Source organism: Procambarus clarkii, unplaced genomic scaffold (assembly GCF_040958095.1).
Source record: "Procambarus clarkii isolate CNS0578487 unplaced genomic scaffold, FALCON_Pclarkii_2.0 HiC_scaffold_126, whole genome shotgun sequence".
Classification (NCBI taxonomy): domain Eukaryota; kingdom Metazoa; phylum Arthropoda; class Malacostraca; order Decapoda; family Cambaridae; genus Procambarus; species Procambarus clarkii.
Genome location: NW_027189159.1, coordinates 285407 through 297780, shown reverse-complemented (window position 1 = coordinate 297780; position 12374 = coordinate 285407).

The following is a 12374-nucleotide window of genomic DNA, read 5'->3' as shown; positions in this document are numbered from 1 at the left end:
AAAGGCAAAATGTTGCCTAATTCGATGATATTTTGTTTATATCACATAGAGGAAAAGAGGATGATAAACGTCAAAATATTGCTAAATTCGATGATTTTTTGTACGAAACAAATTGCAAGAAAACATGCTTAAAATGCAAAATTATGCGAAATTCTGAGATTTGAAGGCCAAATCACATATCGTGATACTACATAAAGTAGTATCGAAATTTTGGTAAAAACGTATATATTTACGTAAAATCAGACTACATGAAAAACATGAAAAAATTCACTATTTTACCAAATTTGAGGATTTTAACTTCAAATCATAGAGAGAGGTTTCGTGTTATTTAGATCCAAGAAAAGACATATGACAATGTTGTTTCCAATACAAATGATAAAAATCAATGTGTGTTTATTAGAATTAACTAAAACGATCATAATTTTCCGCTTATATTACCGATGGAAGATGTATACGTAAAACCGGCTGAAACGTCGATATATGCAATAAAAACAGACCTTCTCAGTTTTTCAATATCTTACTCAGTATTTTAACGAGAAACAAATAGTTGATTGCAAATGAAGTATTTATTTTGACCAGACCACACACTAAAAGTTGAAGGGACGACGACGTTTCGGTCCGTCTTGGACCATTCTCAAGTCGATTGAAAATTCACAATCAACTTGAGAATGGTCCAGGACGGACCGGAACGTCGACGTCCCTTCAACTTTTAGTGTGTGGTCTGGTCAACATACTTCAGCCACGTTTTTGTGACTCATCGCCTGCGAAGTATTTATTGTTAATTTCTAATCAATTATGTGTTTGCATCATTTTTATCGTATATTTAAGGAATTAATAACTATTTTACCAAATTTGAGGATTTTAACTTCAAATCATTGAGAGAGGTTTCGTATTATTTAGATCCAAGAAAAGACATATGACAATGTTGTTTCCAATACAAATGATAAAAATCAGTGTGTTTTCATTAGAATTAACTAAAATGATCATGATTTTCCGCTTATATTACCGATGGAAGATGTATACGTAAAACCGCTCTAATCCGGCTGAAACGTCGAAATATGCAATAAAAACAGAACTTCTCCCCTTTTCAATATCTTACTCAGTATTTTAACGAGAAACAAATAGTTGATTGAAAATGAAGTGTTTATTGTTAATTTCTAATCAATTATGTGTTTGCATAATTTTTATCGTATATTTAAGGAATTAATAACAATAAAATGAAAAATTCGAAAACTTGGAAAAACGGCAAAATACTGCCTAATTCGATGATATTTTGTTTATATCACATAAAAGAAAAGGGGATGATAAACGTCAAAATATTGCTAAATTCTATGATTTTTAGTACGAAACAAATTGCAAGAAAACATGCTTAAAATGCAATATTATTCGAAATTCTGAGATTTGAAGGCCAAATCACATATCGTGATACTACATAAAGTAGTATCGAAATATTGGTAAAATTCTGAGATTTGAAGGCCAAATCACATATCGTGATACTACATGAAATAGTATCGAAATATTGGTAAAAATGAATATATTTACGTAATATCAAACTACATGAAAAACGTGAAAAAAGTCACTATTTAACCATATTTGAGGATTTTAACTTCAAATCATAGAGCGAGGTTTCGTATTATTTGGATCCAAGAAAAGACATATGACAATGTTGTTTCCAATACAAATGATAAAAATCAAAGTGTTTTCATTAGAATTAACTAAAATGTTCCTGGTTTTTCGTTTATATTACCGATGGAAGATGTACACGAAAATCGCTCTATTCCGGCTGAAACGTCGATATATGCAATAAAAACAGAACTTCTCCCCTTTTTAATATCTTACTCAGTATTTTAACGAGAAACAAATAGTTGATTGAAAATGAAGTATTTAAGGTTATTATCTAATCAATTATGTGTTTCCATCATTTTTATCGTATATATAATGAATTAATACCCAAAGATTGAAAATTCACAAAAACGTGGAAAAACGGCAAAATATTGCCTAATTCGATGATATTTTGTTTAAATCAAATAAAGGAAAAGGGGATGATAAACGTCAAAATATTGCTAAATTCGATGATTTTTAGTACGAAGCAAAATGCAAGAAAACTTGCTTAAAATGCAATATTATGCGAAATTCTGAGATTTGAAGGCCAAATCACATATCGTGATAATACATGAAATAGTATCGAAATATTGGTAAAAATGAATATATTTGCGTAATATCAAACTACATGATTAACGTGAAAAAGTTACTATTTTACCATATTTGAGGATTTTACCTACAAATCATAGAGCGAGGTTTCGTATTATTTAGATCCAAGAAAAGACATATGACAATGTTGTTTCCAATACAAATGATAAAAATCAATGTGTTTTCATTAGAATTAACTAAAATGTTCCTGATTTTCCGTTTATATTACCAATGGAAGATGTACACGAAAACCGCTCTATTCCGGCTGAAACGTCGATATATGCAATAAAATCAGAACTTCTCCCCCTTTCAATATCTTACTCAGTATTCTAACGAGAAAGAAATAGTTGATTGAAAATGAAGTATTTAAGGTTATTATCTAATCAATTATGTGTTTGCATCATTTTTATCGTATATATATGAATTAAAACCCATGGACTGAAAATTCACAAAAACGTGGAAAACGGCTAAATATTGCCTAATTCGATGATATTTTGTTTAAATCACATGAAGGAAAAGGAGATGATAAACGTCAAAATATTGCTATATACGATGATTTTTCGTACGAAACAAAATGCAAGAAAACTTGCTTAAGATGCAATATTATGCGAAATTCTGAGATTTGAAGGCCAAATCACATATCGTGATACTACATGAAATAGTATCGAAATATTGGTAAAAATGAATATATTTACGTAATATCAAACTACATGAAAAACGTGAAAAAAGTCACTATATAACCATATTTGAGGATTTTAACTTCAAATCATAGAGCGAGGTTTCGTATTATTTAGATCCAAGAAAAGACATATGACAATGTTGTTTCCAATACAAATGATAAAAATCAATGTGTTTTCATTAGAATTAACTAAAATGTTCCTGATTTTCCGTTTATATTACTGATGGAAGATGTACACGTAAAACCGCTCTATTCCGGCTGAAACGTCGATATATGCAATAAAAACCGAACTTCTCCCCTTTTCAACATCTTACTCAGTATTTTAACGAGAAACAAATAGATGATTGAAAATGAAGTATTTAATGTTATTATCTAATCAATTATGTGTTTGCATCATTTTTATCGTATACATATGAATTAATACCCATGGACTGAAAATTCACAAAAACGTGGAAAACGGCAAAATATTGCCTAATTCGATGATATTTTGTTTAAATCACATGAAGGAAAAGGGGATGATAAACGTCAAAATATTGCTAAATTCGATGATTTTTCGTACGAAACAAAATGCAAGAAACTTGCTTGAAATGCAATATTATGCGAAATTCTGAAATTTCAAGGCCAAATCTCATATCGTTATACTACATGAAATAGTATCGAAATATTGGTAAAAATGAATATATATACGTAATATCAAACTACATGAAAAACGTGAAAAAAGTCACTATTTAACCATATTTGAGGATTTTAACTTCAAATCATAGAGCGAGGTTTCGTATTATTTGGATCCAAGAAAAGACATATGACAATGTTGTTTCCAATACAAATGATAAAAATCAAAGTGTTTTCATTAGAATTAACTAAAATGTTCCTGGTTTTCCGTTTATATTACCGATGGAAGATGTACACGAAAATCGCTCTATTCCGGCTGAAACGTCGATATATGCAATAAAAACAGAACTTCTCCCCTTTTCAATATCTTACTCAGTATTTTAACGAGAAACAAATAGTTGATTGAAAATGAAGTATTTAAGGTTATTATCTAATCAATTGTGTGTTTGCATCATTTTCATCGTACATATATGAAATAATACCCATGGACTGAAAATTCACAAAAACGTGGAAAACGGCAAAATATTGCCTAATTCGATGATATTTTGTTTAAATCACATGAAGGAAAAGGGGGATGATAAACGTCAAAATATTGCTAAATTCGATGATTTTTCGTACGAAACAGAATGCAAGAAAACTTGGTTAAAATGCAATATTACGCGAAATTCTGAGATTTGAAGGCCAAATCACATATCGTGATAATACATGAAATAGTATCGGAATATTGGTAAAAATGAATATATTTGCGTAATATCAAACTACATGATTAACGTGAAAAAGTTACTATTTTACCATATTTGAGGATTTAACCTTCAAATCATAGAGCGAGGTTTCGTATTATTTAGATCCAAGAAAAGACATATGACAATGTTGTTTCCAATACAAATGATAAAAATCAATGTGTTTTCATTAGAATTAACTAAAATGTTCCTGATTTTCCGTTTATATTACCAATGGAAGATGTACACGAAAACCGCTCTATTCCGGCTGAAACGTCGATATATGCAATAAAATCAGAACTTCTCCCCCTTTCAATATCTTACTCAGTATTTTAACGAGAAAGAAATAGTTGATTGAAAATGAAGTATTTAAGGTTATTATCTAATCAATTATGTGTTTGCATCATTTTTATCGTATATATATGAATTAAAACCCAATGACTGAAAATTCACAAAAACGTGGAAAACGGCTAAATATTGCCTAATTCGATAATATTTTGTTTAAATCACATGAAGGAAAAGGAGATGATAAACGTCAAAATATTGCTATATTCGATGATTTTTCGTACGAAACAAAATGCAAAAAAACTTGCTTAAAATGCGATATTAAGCGAAATTCTGAGATTTGAAGGCCAAATCACATATCGTGATACTACATGAAATAGTATCGAAATATTGGTAAAAATGAATATATTTACGTAATATCAAACTACATGAAAAACGTGAAAAAAGTCACTATATAATAATATTTGAGGATTTTAACTTCAAATCATAGAGCGAGGTTTCGTATTTTTTAGATAAAAGAAAAGACATATGAAAAATGTTGTTTCCAATACAAATGATAAAAAACAATGTGTTTTCATTAGAAATAACTAAAATGTTCTTGATTTTCCGTTTATATTAACGAGGGAAGATGTACACGTAAAACCGCTCTAATCCGGCTGAAACGTCGATATATGCAATAAAAACCGAACTTCTCCCATTTTCAATATCTTACTCAGTATTTTAACGAGAAAGAAATAGTTGATTGAAAATGAAGTATTTAAGGTTATTATCTAATCAATTATGTGTTTGCATCATTTTTTATCGTATATATATGAATTAAAACCCATGGACGGAAAATTCACAAAAACGTGGAAAACGGCAAAATATTGCCTAATTCGATGATATTTTGTTTAAATCACATGAAGGAAAAGGAGATGATAAACGTTAAAATATTGCTAAATTCGATGATTTTTCGTACGAAACAAAATGCAAAAAAACTTGCTTAAAATGCGATATTATGCGAAATTCTGAGATTTGAAGGCCAAATCACATATCGTGATACTACATGAAATAGTATCGAAATATTGGTAAAAATGAATATATTTACGTAATATCAAACTACATGAAAAACGTGAAAAAAGTCACTATATAATAATATTTGAGGATTTTAACTTCAAATCATAGAGCGAGGTTTCGTATTTTTTAGATAAAAGAAAAGACATATGAAAAATGTTGTTTCCAATACAAATGATAAAAAACAATGTGTTTTCATTAGAAATAACTAAAATGTTCTTGATTTTCCGTTTATATTAACGAGGGAAGATGTACACGTAAAACCGCTCTAATCCGGCTGAAACGTCGATATATGCAATAAAAACCGAACTTCTCCCATTTTCAATATCTTACTCAGTATTTTACCGAGAAACAAATAGATGATTGAAAATGAAGTATTTAAGGTTATTATCTAATCAATTATGTGTTTGCATCATTTTTGTCGTATATATATGAATTAATACCCATGGACTGAAAATTCACAAAAACGTGGAAAACGGCAAAATATTGCCTAATTCGTTGATATTTTGTTTAAATCACATGAAGGAAAAGGGGATGATAAACGTCAAAATATTGCTATATTCGATGATTTTTCGTACGAAACAAAATGCAAGAAAACTTGCTTAAAATGCAATATTATGCGAAATTCTGAGATTTCAAGGCCAAATCACATATCGTGATACTACATAAAATAGTATCGAAATAATGGTTAAAATGAATATATTTACGTAATATCAAACTTCATGAAAAACGTGAAAAAAGTCACTATTTAACCATATTTGAGGATTTTAACTTTAAATCATAGAGCGAGGTTTCGTATTATTTGGATCCAAGAAAAGACATATGACAATGTTGTTTCCAATACAAATGATAAAAATCAAAGTGTTTTCATAAGAATTAACTAAAATGTTCCTGGTTTTCCGTTTATATTACCGATGGAAGATGTACACGAAAATCGCTCTATTCCGGCTGAAACGTCGATATATGCAATAAAAACAGAACTTCTCCCCTTTTCAATATCTTACTCAGTATTTTAACGAGAAAGAAATAGTTGATTGAAAATGAAGTATTTAAGGTTATTATCTAATCAATTATGTGTTTGCATCATTTTTTATCGTATATATATGAATTAAAACCCATGGACGGAAAATTCACAAAAACGTGGAAAACGGCAAAATATTGCCTAATTCGATGATATTTTGTTTAAATCACATGAAGGAAAAGGAGATGATAAACGTTAAAATATTGCTAAATTCGATGATTTTTCGTACGAAACAAAATGCAAAAAAACTTGCTTAAAATGCGATATTATGCGAAATTCTGAGATTTGAAGGCCAAATCACATATCGTGATACTACATGAAATAGTATCGAAATATTGGTAAAAATGAATATATTTACGTAATATCAAACTACATGAAAAACGTGAAAAAAGTCACTATATAATAATATTTGAGGATTTTAACTTCAAATCATAGAGCGAGGTTTCGTATTTTTTAGATAAAAGAAAAGACATATGAAAAATGTTGTTTCCAATACAAATGATAAAAAACAATGTGTTTTCATTAGAAATAACTAAAATGTTCTTGATTTTCCGTTTATATTAACGAGGGAAGATGTACACGTAAAACCGCTCTAATCCGGCTGAAACGTCGATATATGCAATAAAAACCGAACTTCTCCCATTTTCAATATCTTACTCAGTATTTTACCGAGAAACAAATAGATGATTGAAAATGAAGTATTTAAGGTTATTATCTATTCAATTATGTGTTTGCATCATTTTTATCGTATATATATGAATTAATACCCATGGACTGATAATTCACAAAAACGTGGAAAACGGCAAAATATTGCCTAATTCGATGATATTTTGTTTAAATCACATGAAGGAAAAGGAGATGATAAACGTTAAAATATTGCTAAATTCGATGATTTTTCGTACGAAACAAAATGCAAAAAAACTTGCTTAAAATGCGATATTATGCGAAATTCTGAGATTTGAAGGCCAAATCACATATCGTGATACTACATGAAATAGTATCGAAATATTGGTAAAAATGAATATATTTACGTAATATCAAACTACATGAAAAACGTGAAATAAGTCACTATATAATAATATTTGAGGATTTTAACTTCAAATCATAGAGCGAGGTTTCGTATTTTTTAGATAAAAGAAAAGACATGAAAAATGTTGTTTCCAATACAAATGATAAAAAACAATGTGTTTTCATTAGAAATAACTAAAATGTTCTTGATTTTCCGTTTATATTAACGAGGGAAGATGTACACGTAAAACCGCTCTAATCCGGCTGAAACGTCGATATATGCAATAAAAACCGAACTTCTCCCATTTTCAATATCTTACTCAGTATTTTACCGAGAAACAAATAGATGATTGAAAATGAAGTATTTAAGGTTATTATCTATTCAATTATGTGTTTGCATCATTTTTATCGTATATATATGAATTAATACCCATGGACTGATAATTCACAAAAACGTGGAAAACGGCAAAATATTGCCTATTTCTTTGATATTTTGTTTAAATCACATGAAGGAAAAGGGGATGATAAACGTCAAAATATTGCTAAATACGATGATTTTTCGTACGAAACAAAATGCAAGAAAACTTGCTTAAAATGCAATATAAAGCGAAATTCTGAGATTTCAAGGCCAAATCACATATCTTGATACTACATGAAATAGTATCGAAATAATGGTAAAAATGAATATATATACGTAATATCAAACTACATGAAAAACGTGAAAAAGTCACTATTTAACCATATTTGAGGATTTTAACTTTAAATCATAGAGCGAGGTTTCGTATTATTTGGATCCAAGAAAAGACATGACAATGTTGTTTCCAATACAAATGATAAAAATCAAAGTGTTTTCATTAGAATTAACTAAAATGTCCCTGGTTATCCGTTTATATTACCGATGGAAGATGAACACGAAAATCGCTCTATTCCGGCTGAAACGTCGATATATGCAATAAAAACAGATCTTCTCCCCATTTCAATATCTTACTCAGTATTTTAACGAGAAACAAATAGTTGATTGAAAATGAAGTATTTAAGGTTATTATCTAATCAATTATGTGTTTGTATCATTTTTATCGTATATATATGAATTAATACCCATGGACTGAAAATTCACAAAAACGTGGAAAAACGGCAAAATATTGCCTAATTCGATGATATTTTGTTTAAATCACATGAAGGAAAAGGGGATGATAAACGTCAAAATATTGGTAAATTCGATGATTTTTCGTACGAAACAAAATGCAAGAAAACTTGCTTAAAATGCAATATTACGCGAAATTCTGAGATTTGAAGGGCAAATCACATATCGTGATACTACATGAAATAGTATCGGAATATTGGTAAAAATGAATATATTTGCGTAATATCAAACTACATGATTAACGTGAATCACGTAAAACCGCTCTAATCCGGCTGAAACGTCGATATATGCAATAAAAACCGAACTTCTCCCCTTTTCAATATCTTACTCAGTATTTTACCGAGAAATAAATAGATGATTGAAAATGAAGTATTTAAGGTTATTATCTAATCAATTATGTGTTTGCATCATTTTTATCGTATATATATGAATTAATACCCATGGACTGAAAATTCACAAAAACGTGGAAAACGGCAAAATATTGCCTAATTCGTTGATATTTTGTTTAAATCACATGAAGGAAAAGGGGATGATAAACGTCAAAATATTGCTATATTCGATGATTTTTCGTACGAAACAAAATGCAAGAAAACTTGCTTAAAATGCAATATTATGCGAAATTCTGAGATTTGAAGGCCAAATCACATAACGTGATACTACATGAAATAGTATCGAAATATTGGTAAAAATGAATATATTTACGTAATATCAAACTACATGAAAAACGTGAAAAAAGTCACTATATAACCATATTTGAGGATTTTAACTTCAAATCATAGAGCGAGGTTTCGTATTATTTAGATCCAAGAAAAGACATATGACAATGTTGTTTCCAATACAAATGATAAAAAACAATGTGTTTTCTTTAGAAATAACTAAAATGTTCTTGATTTTCCGTTTATATAAACGAGGGAAGATGTACACGTAAAACCGCTCTAATCCGGCTGAAACGTCGATATATGCAATAAAAACCGAACTTCTGCCCTTTTCAATATCTTACTCAGTATTTTACTGAGAAACAAATAGATGATTGAAAATGAAGTATTTAAGGTTATTATCTAATCAATTATGTGTTTGCATCATTTTTATCGTATATATATATGAATTAACATCCAAGGACTGAAAATTCACAATAACGTGGAAAACGGCAAAATATTGCCTAATTCGATGATATTTTGTTTAAATCACATGAAGGAAAAGGAGATGATAAACGTTAAAATATTGCTAAATTCGATGATTTTTCGTACGAAGCAAAATGCAAGAAAACTTGCTTAAAATGCAATATTATGCGAAATTCTGAGATTTGAAGGAAAAATCACATATCGTGATACTACATGAAATAGTATCGAAATATTGGTAAAAATGAATATATTTACGTAATATCAAACTACATGAAAAACGTGAAAAAATCACTATATCACCATATTTGAGGATTTTAACTTCAAATCATAGAGCGAGGTTTCGTATTATTTAGTTCCAAGAAAAGACATATGACAATGTTGTTTCCAATACAAATGATAAAAAACAATGTGTTTTCATTAGAATTAACTATAATGTTCTTGATTTTCCGTTTATATTAACGAGGGAAGATGTACACGTAAAACCGCTCTAATCCGGCTGAAACGTCGATATATGCAATAAAAACCGAACTTCCCTTTTCAATATCTTACTCAGTATTTTAACGTGAAACAAATAGATGATTGAAAATGAAGTATTTAAGGTTATTATCTAATCAATTATGTGTTTGCATCATTTTTATCGTATATATATGAATTAATACCCATGGACTGAAAATTCACAAAAACGTGGAAAACGGCAAAATATTGCCTAATTCGTTGATATTTTGTTTAAATCACATGAAGGAAAAGGGGATGATAAACGTCAAAATATTGCTAAATTCGATGATTTTTCGTACGAAACAAAATGCAAAAAAACTTGCTTAAAATGCAATATTATGCGAAATTCTGAGGTTTCAGGGCCAAATCACATATCGTGATACTACATGAAATAGTATCGAAATAATGGTAAAAATGAATATATTTACGTAATATCAAACTACATGAAAAACGTGAAAAAAAGTCACTATTTAACCATATTTGAGGATTTTAACTTTAAATCATAGAGCGAGGTTTCGTATTATTTGCATCCAAGAAAAGACATATGACAATGTTGTTTCCAATACAAATGATAAAAATCAAAGTGTTTTCATTAGAATTAACTAAAATGTCCCTCGTTTTCCGTTTATATTACCGATGGAAGATGAACACGAAAATCGCTCTATTCCGGCTGAAACGTCGATATATGCAATAAAAACAGATCTTCTCCCCTTTTCAATATCTTACTCAGTATTTTAACGAGAAACAAATAGTTGATTGAAAATTAAGTATTTAAGGTTATTATCTAATCAATTATGTGTTTGTATCATTTTTATCGTATATATATGAATTAATACCCATGGACTAAAAATTCACAAAAACGTGGAAAAACGGCAAAATATTGCCAAATTCGGTGATATTTTGTTTAAATCACATGAAGGAAAAGGGGATGATAAACGTCAAAATATTGCTAAATTCAATGATTTTTCGTACGAAACAAAATGCAAGAAAACTTGCTTAAAATGCAATATTACGCGAAATTCTGAGATTTGAAGGGCAAATCACATATCGTGATACTACATGAAATAGTATCGGAATATTGGTAAAAATGAATATATTTGCGTAATATCAAACTACATGATTAACGTGAAAAAGTTACTATTTTACCATATTTGAGGATTTTTCCTTCAAATCATAGAGCGAGGTTTCGTATTATTTAGATCCAAGAAAAGACATATGTCAATGTTGTTTCCAATACAAATGATAAAAATCAATGTGTTTTCATTAGAATTAACTAAAATGTTCCTGATTTTCCGTTTATATTACTGATGGAAGATAAACACGTAAAACCGCTCAATTCCAGCTGAAACGTACAATAAATGCATGCAATAAAAATAGAACTTCTCCCCTTTTCAATATCTTACTCAGTATTTTAACTAGAAACAAATAGATGATTGAAAATGAAGTATTTAAGGTTATTTTCTAATCAATTATGTGTTTGCATCATTTTTATCGTATATATATGAATCATATGTCTTTTCTACCCATGGGCTGAAAATTCACAAAAACGTGGAAAACGGCAAAATATTGCCTAATTCGATGATATTTTGTTTAAATCACATGAAGGAAAAGGTGATGATAAACGTCAAAATATTGCTATATTCGATGATTTTTTGTACGAAACAAAATGCAAGAAAACTTGCTTAAAATGCAATATTATGCGAAATTCTGAGATTTAAAGGCCAAATCACATATCGTGATACTACATGAAATAGTATCGAAATAATGGTAAAAATGAATATATTTACGTAATATCAAACTACATGAAAAACGTGAAAAAAGTCACTATTTAACCATATTTGAGGATTTTAACTTTAAATCATAGAGCGAGGTTTCGTATTATTTGGATCCAAGAAAAGACATATGACAATGTTGTTTCCAATACAAATGATAAAAATCAAAGTGTTTTCATTAGAATTAACTAAAATGTTCCTGGTTTTCCGTTTATATTACCGATGGAAGATGTACACGAAAATCGCTCTATTCCGGCTGAAACGTCGATATATGC